The sequence below is a fragment of the Triticum urartu genome, chromosome 6A (genome assembly GCF_056163025.1).
Source record: "Triticum urartu cultivar PI428250 chromosome 6A, HENAU_Tu73, whole genome shotgun sequence".
Taxonomy (NCBI): Eukaryota; Viridiplantae; Streptophyta; class Magnoliopsida; order Poales; family Poaceae; genus Triticum; species Triticum urartu.
The window spans coordinates 306,060,912-306,071,185 of NC_141878.1; positions in this window are offsets into that span (position 1 = coordinate 306,060,912).

Below are 10,274 nucleotides of genomic sequence, written 5' to 3' on the forward strand. Positions count from 1 at the left end.
CTCCATAGAAGATTTTGAACACAAGAATAGTGTCCGGCTCTGCAAAATAAGTTCCACATACCACTGTAGAGAGAATAATATTTCCACAAATCTAATCAGCTGACACATTTAGCAACATGACATTATGCCATGGCCCGGTCTTTATTCGAACCGTTTTTCTCAACCAGCACTGCACATATCGCGAGGCAATCTTCTTGACACGTCTTGTCAAAGTAGAGATTGTGTCCCCCTCATTATGGGATTCTCATCAATACGGACATGGGTAACCCAATCGTGCCCGTTGGTATGACTCCTCGATTTTAGGAAAGTCCCAAATGGCCACGAGGAGGACGCTTGATATTCACCCTCTTTATAAAGAGGCCAAGGCTTGTCCTGTTTCCCTCTCGTGCTCAATCGAATCCTTCCCCCGCCTCAAGTTCCAACACCCAAGGCTCAAGTCAGGCGCTTCGGACCTTCAACCATGTCCGGATCCAACCTCCAAGGTCGGTGGATGCCTTCCTATGTCACAGAGGAAGACATCAAGAAGCTAAGAGAGGCCAGGTATTTGACCCTCAAAATCTCGCACAGGGTGCCTGCTCGAGGGCAAGTCATTCCCACTCCCGAACCCGGCGAGAGCGTTGTATTCATCTCTCACTTCCTCTGAGGGCTAGGCCTCACTCTGGATCCCTTTGTTAGGGGGCTCATGTTCTATTAGGGATGGATTTCCATGACCTGGCCCCGGATTCCCTCCTTCACATCTCGTCGTTCATCGTCGTGTGTGAGGCCTTCCTCCGCATTACCCCACACTTTGGCCTGTGGCTCAAGACATTCAATGTGAAGCCAAAGATGATCGAGGGGCGACGCGCAGAGTGCGGAGGTGCCGTGATAAGCAAAAGTGCTGATGTTCCGTGGCCAGAGGGTTCCTTCCCAGAGGTGTCCGGTTTATGGCGACGGGAGTGGTTTTATATCACAGCTCCCCGAAGTGCCAAGTGGGTAGCCGCCCCTGCCTTTCGCTCGGGCCCCCCACCACAACTGACATCATGGATCAACAAGGGGCTGAACTAGGGGCCAGTAAATGATGTGCAGATATTACAGAGTCGCATCCGAGATCTCCTCGAGAGAGATGTCAGCCTGGTCATGGTAATGCAAATCATGCTAGTTCGTCGAGTCCCACCTTGCAAACGTCGACCCCTCCGTATGTGGCAATTCAACCCAGAAGGACCGCAAACTTTCAGCACTTCCTCGACATGACGCTCGAAGAGATGTACAAATTGTTCTTCGGACCACAAATAAAGTGTACGGACACCACCGAGGATGCGGGTCTGAGCTGTAATCGCCCAGATACCCAGGTAAGTAATCCCGTGGCCGAAGGAATTAGCACCTCCGCGAAGGAGGATAACTAGGGAGAAGAATCTAAAATTCCCTCTCCCCAAGGAAGGAAGAGGACCACCTCTGAAGACCCGGAAACAAAGGTTTCCAGACAGGGAAAAAATCTTCGCCAACTGGTGAAGTGGTCGTCTGGCGAGTCTCGGCCTAGTGAGCGTCAGTACCAGTCGGCGCACTCACGCGCGGCTTGTTGCTTGAGGCTCGATCAGGATGGGGCTGGCCGTCCTCTCCGCTTTCCGGCCAGTTGTCTTCATCGTCCTCACCCTCTTCTTCCTCGCCCTCGTCACTGGAGGCAATCTCCTCCACCGAGTCCTCACTGTACTCTGGGTTCATCCCGAACCAGTTGGGTGCCACCTCGGCGCCCTGCTCGTTCAGCTCGGGGACGAACTTGGTGGTGTCGGCGTAGTTGGGTAAGGTCGCGGCTTGCCGCCTCCAGCTCCGGTGCGGCCTCCTGCCAGAAGGTGGCCAGCTGGGACAAGTCTAGGCCTAGATACGGGGCCTTGACGAACTCCAGGGCCCTCTGAGTGCCAGCACAAGCCGCGGATCCCTTCTAAGCCTCAAAGCGGCTGGAGGCTACCTCCAGCCACTCGGCAGTCTGGTTGGGAGTGTGTGCGATCTGTGCATCTGGCCACAAGGCGGTCAGCACTTGGGCCCGGACATGCAAAAGACGGTGGAGCATCCGATGAGCCAGCTGAAGGCGGGCTCGGACGGTGAGAAGCTGCTCGCCGACGGTTCAGTGCACGTAAGGAGCAATTTCCAAACCAGCCCATCTTCACTCATCGCGGTAAGCCTCGATGGACTGGCTAGCGGCAACGACATGACCAGGAAAGAATTATGGGCAAGAAAGAAAAAGAAGTCTGAGGCCGAAAGAAGGCTCGCATGACAAGTCGACGGCTGAAAGAAAGAAAGGACAACTCACCATCGATCATGTCTTCGATCTCGTTGTAGCCGTCACTCAGCGCCTTCTCCTTATCGGCCTAGGACGAGCGCTCCATCTCGAACTCTGCCTGGAGGTTGTCCTCGTCGTCCTTCACCTTTTGGAGGTCCGCCTTGTGTCGATCCGCCTGGTACGCCAACTCCTTGACCAAGTGGTCATGCTCCTAGGCTGCCTTGTGACACTCCTCCTTAGCACGCAGCTCGGTCTTGACCTCTCCCAGGCGCTACTGAAGTGCAGCAGCCACTTCTGCAGAAGACAAAAAGAGAAGACAATCAACAAATCAACAAAAAAGTGGTTGCCAGAAGATCTGGCACGACTGCTCAGCAGTCGGCCCAATCTTAGGGGCTACACCCAGCGGTTGCGCTGGCGTGCTCCCACAAGAAAGAAGGTGGAGTTCTTACTTCGGCTTTCGGCCAAATCAGCGGTCCGCTTGGCCAGCTCCTGGACCTGGGAGTTGAAGGCGGCCGCGTGGATGTTGTTGTAGTCCCGCAACAAAGACAATAGAAGAAAAGAAAAAGGTTAGCACTCGGAACTTACCTTATGTTCCAAGCCACCTGCTCCGCAGCTGGCCCGGAACTCGGGGGCTACACCTAGTGGGTCCGCTGGCATGCCCCCACGGAAGATTACAAGAATCGAAAACAAGAGACAAGAAACTTACCCGAACGGTCGATCGCATCGCCAAGAACTCCTGTGTATACTGCTAGAGGGAGGCACCTTGGGCATTCAACCGTGCGTGGACCTCTTGCACAACCGCATTCAACACACCCGTGCCGCCTCCAGACATCCGGCCTGGAGGGACGACACTGGTGGCCTCAGCATCGGGGGCTGATGATCTCGCGACCTTAATCTCAATCGGCCGTGGCGCGGAGGCCGCCCTCTCTGAGCACCGACGCACCGGAGTATGGGCCGCAGGAGTCGGCACCACCACCAGCTCGCCGCCAGGCGGTGGGACCAACGATGCTTCCAGTCGGCTGCTCTGCGCATTAGCATTCGGTGCATGTGGAGTTTCCTCGTCTCCAAGATGACGGGGTCGTCCCCTCCCCTCTCTAGGGTTGGCTAGTAGTTGCCGGCTCCTCCAGTCGGCGCCTGGCTCTCCGGCGTAGGAGGCGCGGAACTCAGTGGGACGAAAAACAGCGGAGCCCGACTGCGGGTTGCCTCTGCCTCCTTCGCCTTGGCGGCAATTTTCGCCTGCTCCTTGGCCGCGGCCTCGGCCTGAGCCTTGGCTGCCGCATCGGCTTCCGCCTGTGCCACCATGGTCGCGTCCGCCTTCTCCCGCTCCACCTTCTCGCGCTCCTCGCGCACCTCCTGCGCGTTCCGCTCCATCGCTGCCCGGAGCTCGGCGTGCGATTCCACACAATGGTGCTCGGTAGAACTGTCTGCCGCCCCAATCACTGAGCCTGACGGGGCCCGCAAAAGAGAGAGTGGCGCCCTATGAAGTCTTTACAATATGCACCGGTAAGGAGACTGGAAATAGAAAAGCAGAATGTAAAAGCGACAATGGAGAAGCCGAAGCACTCACCGAGATTCTAGCGGGAGCCTCTTCGGGGCCCTCTGGAATTTGGCCGCCTTTGCGGCGGCCTCCTGTCGCTTGGTCGCAGCGGCCATGTTCCTGGGCTTCTTTGACCGGCTGCCGAATAGCAGCGAGTCGGCTCAGCGCTTCGGTGTGCCGCCTGGTGCAATCAGCACGGCTGAGGAGCTCGCGCCAGTCCTATCGGCGCCACGCGGGCCATGCGGCGCGTCCTCCTCTTCATCATTATCCAGCCAGTCCTCAAGGCCGCCTCCTCCGGAGCCGTCTGCTCCACCATCACCACATGTGGTGTCGTCTTCTTCCATGGTGGCTGCCCCCAAGTCGGGGTCCTCCAGATCGCTTCTCGGACGGTTCGAAGCATACTGATAGCCTGGCTCTAGAGCGTCGGTGACTTACTGGGTCGAGAAGACCTGGACCATAGCTGACTGATCAGATGGCAGAACAAGAACTCGGACAAGTAAAAGAAGAAAAAGAATTGCAAGACTCACCTCTGGCGGCGGGTGTGCGCGGTCGTATGGCTGCTTGCCAAACCGCCACTCCTTCTCTAGGCGGACAACCTCAACGTCCGACAGCTCTCGCGTGCACATTCGACACGGGTCCTAGTGCCCGCTCATGCTGCTGATGATGTGGTCCCATGTAGGCAGCCAGAAAGTCCGAGCCCTTGAGGCCCTCCGACTCCGTCATCACCTCATGTCGGTCGAGGGTGGCAGAGGAGGCGGCCGATAGGGAGATCGGCTTGCTGTGCCAGTTGGGGCGTGGTTCAACAGGCAGGCCGGCTACATAAGCCGGCAGGTCGATGTAGTCCCCCGTCGGATGTACGTTCTTGACATAAAAAAAGGACTTCTCCCATAGTTTGGCCGACTAGGCAGGGAGATGGGAGGGAAGCAGTTCTTGGCACCCGGACGCCGAACCGCCACGCAGGCTCCGCGCTGAGCCGCCTGGCCCTTGGTGGCGGTGCTGAGCTTGAGGTAGAAGCACTCTGCCCAGAGCTCGAGAGTGCGAAGAGTACCAAGGTATCCTTCGGGGAAGGTGACGAAGGCATACAACATCACCACCATGTTTGGAGTGAGGTGGTGTGGCCGGACTCGGTAGAAATTGAGAAAGGAGCGCGGGAAGCTACTCGCCGGAAGGCCGAAGCCGCAAAGGAAATGGGTCCGGAATACGACGTATTCACCCTCGTCCGCCGCCGGCGAGATTACCGCTTCGGGGGGCAGGCACCTTCACGTGCATCTCTGGGGGCAGCTGTCGCGTTTGATGAAGAAAAGAGAGGTGGTCCTCATGGATGTTGGAGCCGTCCCAGTCGCCGGCCCGTGCATGCGCCATGGGCTTCGGTGCTTGATGGAGGTGCGGCGCGTTGACGATGGAGCAAGGAACCCGCAGCGGAAAGATGCCCGGAAACAATGGGCTATGGCAGCGTCTCGGCAAGAGGAAGGGGCACTGCAGCGGCGGAGAAGAGAAGGAGGAAAAGAGCAAGGGGAGAGGAGGGCGCTCCTAGGAGAGCCCCGAACATGGGTAAGATTCGTCGGCTTAGGCGCTCTCGCTCACTCCCGTCTCTAGAGCCCGACGACGTTATCTTGGCCCTCTCCATGATAAGCCACCCCTTGGCATATGTCGCACCACAACCCCGACAACCGCGAGCTCGGGTGCGCTCCCGATGCTCTACACAGCCACCATCTGCAACATAACAGTTACCACGACCCTCGTCGACTGCGAAGCTGGCCTCAACATGCTCTCAGTGGAAGCTTTCGGCATGCCCCACGTGCCCCATGGCCGGCTCCATCCCACCAAGCCTTTCTCCAAGGTTGGTGGTGGTTCCACCAGCTGCCTAGGGCGGATCCGCCTCCCTGTCACCTTCGGCACCCGTGACAGCTACCTCACTAAGCTTGTCAACTTCGACATCGCTCGCATCAGACTCCCATAAAAGGCCATCCTCGGGTACTCAGTCATGGCCAAGTTTATGGTGGCAACCCATCCCGCCGACAACCTCATGAAGATGCCAGGGAGCAGCGGAGTCCTCACAATTGCAGGAGACCCCAATAAGGCCCTGGCGGACCTGAAGCTCGCCTTCAGGGCTGCAGCGGCGGCACGCCCCACGGACGAAGTACAGGGGCCCAGGGGGCTGTGCCGGCGAACAAGAAGCAGTTATTCTCTCCAGATCAGTCCAAGGCGAAGCAAGTACCGGTCGATGAGGACGGGGCCTCGGGAGCCACCTTCACCATAGGTGCCGACCTCGCCCCGGACTAAGAAGAGGCACTGGTAAACATCCTGCGCGCGAACAAGGAGGTATTCGCCTGGGAGCCCAAACAGCTGGTGGTGGTCCCGAGGGGGATAATCGAGCACCACGTGAGGGTGTGCCCCAACGTGCACCCGGTGAAGCAGAAGGCGCAACATCAGTCCACAGAGAAGTAGTCCTTCATCGTCTAGGAGACCTGCAAGCCACAAGAAGCGGGTGTCATCCATGAGGTTCGCTACCCGGAGTGGCTGGCAAACCCGGTCGTCGTGCCCAAGAAGGGCGGGAAGGAACACATGTGTGTTGACTTCACCAACCTCAACAAGGCCCACCCTCAAGACCCGTTCCCGCTTCCATGCATTGACCAGATCATCGACTCCACCGCGGAGTGCGACTTGCTATGTTTCCTAGATGCCTTCTTAGGTTACCACCATATCAAGATGGCAGTGCAGGACATTCAGAAGACGACTTTCTTAACCCCGTGTGGGGCAACCTTCCAGTGGCTGATGCACATCGCCCTAGGCAGTCAGCTCGAGGGGAATGTCGAGGCCTACGTCGATGACATTGTGATGATATCTAAAGAGGCAAGGACCCTGATCCAAGATCTAGTGGAGACCTTCGCTAGCCTGCGCAAGGTGGACCTGCGGCTTAACCCGGAGAAATGCGTGTTTGGCGTCCCCTCAGGTAAGTTGCTGGGGTTCCTTGCGTCGCACTGGGGAATCGAGGCGAACCCAGAAAAGGTCAAGGCAATAGAGGAGATGAGACCACCGCAGACTCTCAAAGAAATGCAAAAGATGGAGGGCTGTGTAACCTCAATAGGGTGCTTTATCTCCAAGCTAGGTGAGCGCGCCCTCCCATTCTTCAAGCTGATGAAAAACAATGGTACGTCCGAATGGACTCCGAAAGATGACGCGGCGTATCAAGACTTCAAGAGATACCTCACCAGCCCGCCGATGATGGTGGCGCCGCGTCCCCTCAAGCCCCTGGTGCTTTACCTAGCCGCCACGCCTCATTCCGCTAGCACGGCACTGGTGGCGGTTCGGGAGATGTGCCGGGCCAAGAGCCAGCCTCGAGACACCGCGCAGTCGACCTCAATGATGTGGCACCAAGACGACACCCATGAAGTCACGGCAGCGCCAGCAAGTGACCAAGCCTCGTAGGATGGCGCTCCTGAGGCTCCGGTCGCCATGGCAAGCGACCGAGCTCCTGAAGTCTACCTGCCTCAGGGGGCGCCCAGCCTTAGGAAGTCACGGACTCCACCAGCGCTCCTACTCTCGTTGAGTACCCAGTGTACTTCCTCAACACGGTACTATGAGATGCATGGGCACGCTACCCCATGCCACAGAAGCTTCTGCTGACACTCCTCGTGGCCTCGCGCAAGCTACGCCACTACTTCCAAGGTCACCCCTTCAAGGTCGTCTAAGCTTACCCATTTGAGAGGGTGCTCCGGAGCCCTAATGCCGCAGGAAGGGACGCCGAATAGAACATGGAGCTACAGGCGTTCCAGCTGGAGTTCAACACCACCAGGTTCATCAAAGGTGTCGCGCTCGCCGACTTCATAGTGGAGTGGACTGACGCCCAAGGGCCCGAGGCAGGAGATGACCGGTCCCTTTCGCCAGGGAGCGAAGCACCAGATGGATGGGTCATGTACTTTGAAGGCGCCTTTGTGCGTCAGGGCCCGGGGGCTGGAGCCGTGCTCATCTCACCCACCCACCCACGACAAGCTCTACTACGCCATGCAGCTCTGCTTCCAACACAGCGAGAAGGTCTCCAACAACATCGCGGAGTACAAAGGTTTGATTGCCGTCCTCAAGACCGCGGCCGCCATAGGCGTGAAGCGCCTCACCATCAAGGACGACTCCCAGCTCCTTGTCAACTTCTCCAACAAGGTGTATGAACCAAAGGTCGAGAACATGGAGGCATACCTGACAGAGGTATGCAAAATGGAGAAGAAATACTTGGGCTTGGAGCTGCAGCACGTCCCTCGTGGAACGAACAAGGAAGCAGACGATATCACCAACAGAGCGTCCAGACGCCAGCCACAGGAGCCTGACATCTTTGAGGAGCGACTCTTCAAGCCTTCGGCAGCCCCCTCCTGCTGCGGAACTAGCACCGCCTCAGGAGGAGCTCCCCCTGCCACCAACCTCGGGAGCCCCCGCCTGCGGCCCGACCTCAGGAGCATGATTGCTCCTCGCGCTCGAACTTCAAGAGGGGTGCTGGACCGAGGAATTCAAGGCGTACCTGTTGCGGGGAACCTTGCCAGAGAAGGGGGACGACGCAGAGCGCGTGACCCGACAGGCCACAGCCTACTACATTCAGGACGCTAAACTATACCGAAAATAACCGAACGATGTTTCCTCGCAATGCATTTTGAGGGAGCACGGGCGCGAGCTGCTAGCCGACATACATGGTGGGTATTGTGGGCATCACTCATCATCACGCACCTTGGTGGGCAAGGTGTTCTACAGAGGATTCTACTGGCCCACGGCATTCAATGATGCTACCGAGCTGGTGAGGTCCTGTCAAGCCTGCCAGTTCCATGCCAAGCAAATCCACTGGCCTGCCCAGGGCCTTCAGACTATCCCGCTCTCGTGGCCGTTCGCGGTTTGGGGGTTGGACATCATGGGACCGTTCCCTCGAGCGCCCGGGGGAAACCGCTACCTTTATGTCGCCATTGACAAGTTTACCAAGTGGGCGAAGGTCGAAGCCGTTCCCACCATCCCAGCCGGCTCGGCAATCAAGTTCATCAAGGGCCTTGTGAGCCGGTTCGGGGTCCCGAATCGCATCATCACCAACAATGGCTTGTAGTTCACTAGCAACCTTTTCAAAATGTATTGTGTTAACCTTGGAACACGGATATACTATGCCTGAGTGGCACACCCCAAGAGCAAGGACCAGGCTGAGCGTGCCAACGCGGAGGTCCTGAGAGGCCTCAAGGCAAGGACCTTCAAGAAGAAGCTCGAAGCCTGCGGCAGGGGCTGGCTGGATGAGCTCCAGTCCGTTCTGTGGTCCATCCGCACCAACACCACCAAGCCTATGGGCGAAAATCCATTCTTCCTCGTCTATGGTGCCGAAGCGGTTCTCCCACACGAGGTCAGGCATCGCTCTGCACGGGTCTTGGCGTTTGACGAGGCATGCCAGGACGCCACGCGGGGGATGGATCTCGTGCTAGGGGAGGAACGCCACCGCCAAGCCTCGCTCCGAGCAGCAAGGTACTGGCAGGTGCTGCGGCGGTACCACTGCCGCAGCGTCCGTTCTAGGACGCTCGAGGTGGGCGATCTCGTCCTATGGCGGGTGCTCTCCAGGGAAGGGCTGCATAAGCTCTCACCCATGTGGGAGGGCCCATTTAGGGTTGCCCGCATCTCCAGGCCTGGCACCGCATGCCTGGAGACGCAGGACGGGGTCCCCATCCAGAACGCGTGGAACATCCAGCACCTCCAGAAGTTCTACCCATGAAGCAAGGCCAGTGCCTATGAAAGTATCCGCTCGTGACACTCTCACGTAATAATGAGTGGGGCTGTACACGCCCCGGAGTCTCCAAAGTGCCGCCCTCTGGCCTCGGGGGCTCCCTCCCATGCCCTAGTGGCAGCACTTAGCTCCGTGCTGGTGAGAAGACTAGACTAGGTGCCCGATGCAGCTGTTCATTTGCTTTCTGTAGCTGGTTTGCAACCTTTTATTGAAATTTGGAGGCCCCATGCTTTTTGTTACGTGACCGACTTCCCCCTTTGTTTTCTCTTTTGCGTTTTTGTCCTGGTTCGAGAGGAGCGGCATTTGCCTGTTGCTCCTCGCACGTCTCGCGCGCGGGGGCGGGGCAGGTGTGTGCATGCGACAGGCTTGCCCCGCGCAGCAAACACACTTTGCCATAGCCCGCTCCCTCGGAGCTCCGGATTTTTTATTTTCTCGCGAGACGCCCTCGGGAAGGCTCGTGATATATGCACCCTCTTGATGTTCATGCCCCCAGGGTACTGCGACGTGGGGCGCTAAGCCACGACAGGCTCATGCCTAAGGCCTCGCGCAACGATGGATAAGGAAACAAAGGATAAGCGAGCTCGGCAGCCGGTCATAGCCGCCGCTGCTGGGGCTCTCGCTGGAGGAGGAGCCGCCACCGCTGGACGAGCCGTGGCCGTCACCGAGGGCAAGCTTGCCTTCCGCCCGTAGCGGCCATCGTCAAGGCCAAGCCTGCCGTCGTCATCGCTGTCCTCGGGGCAGCACCC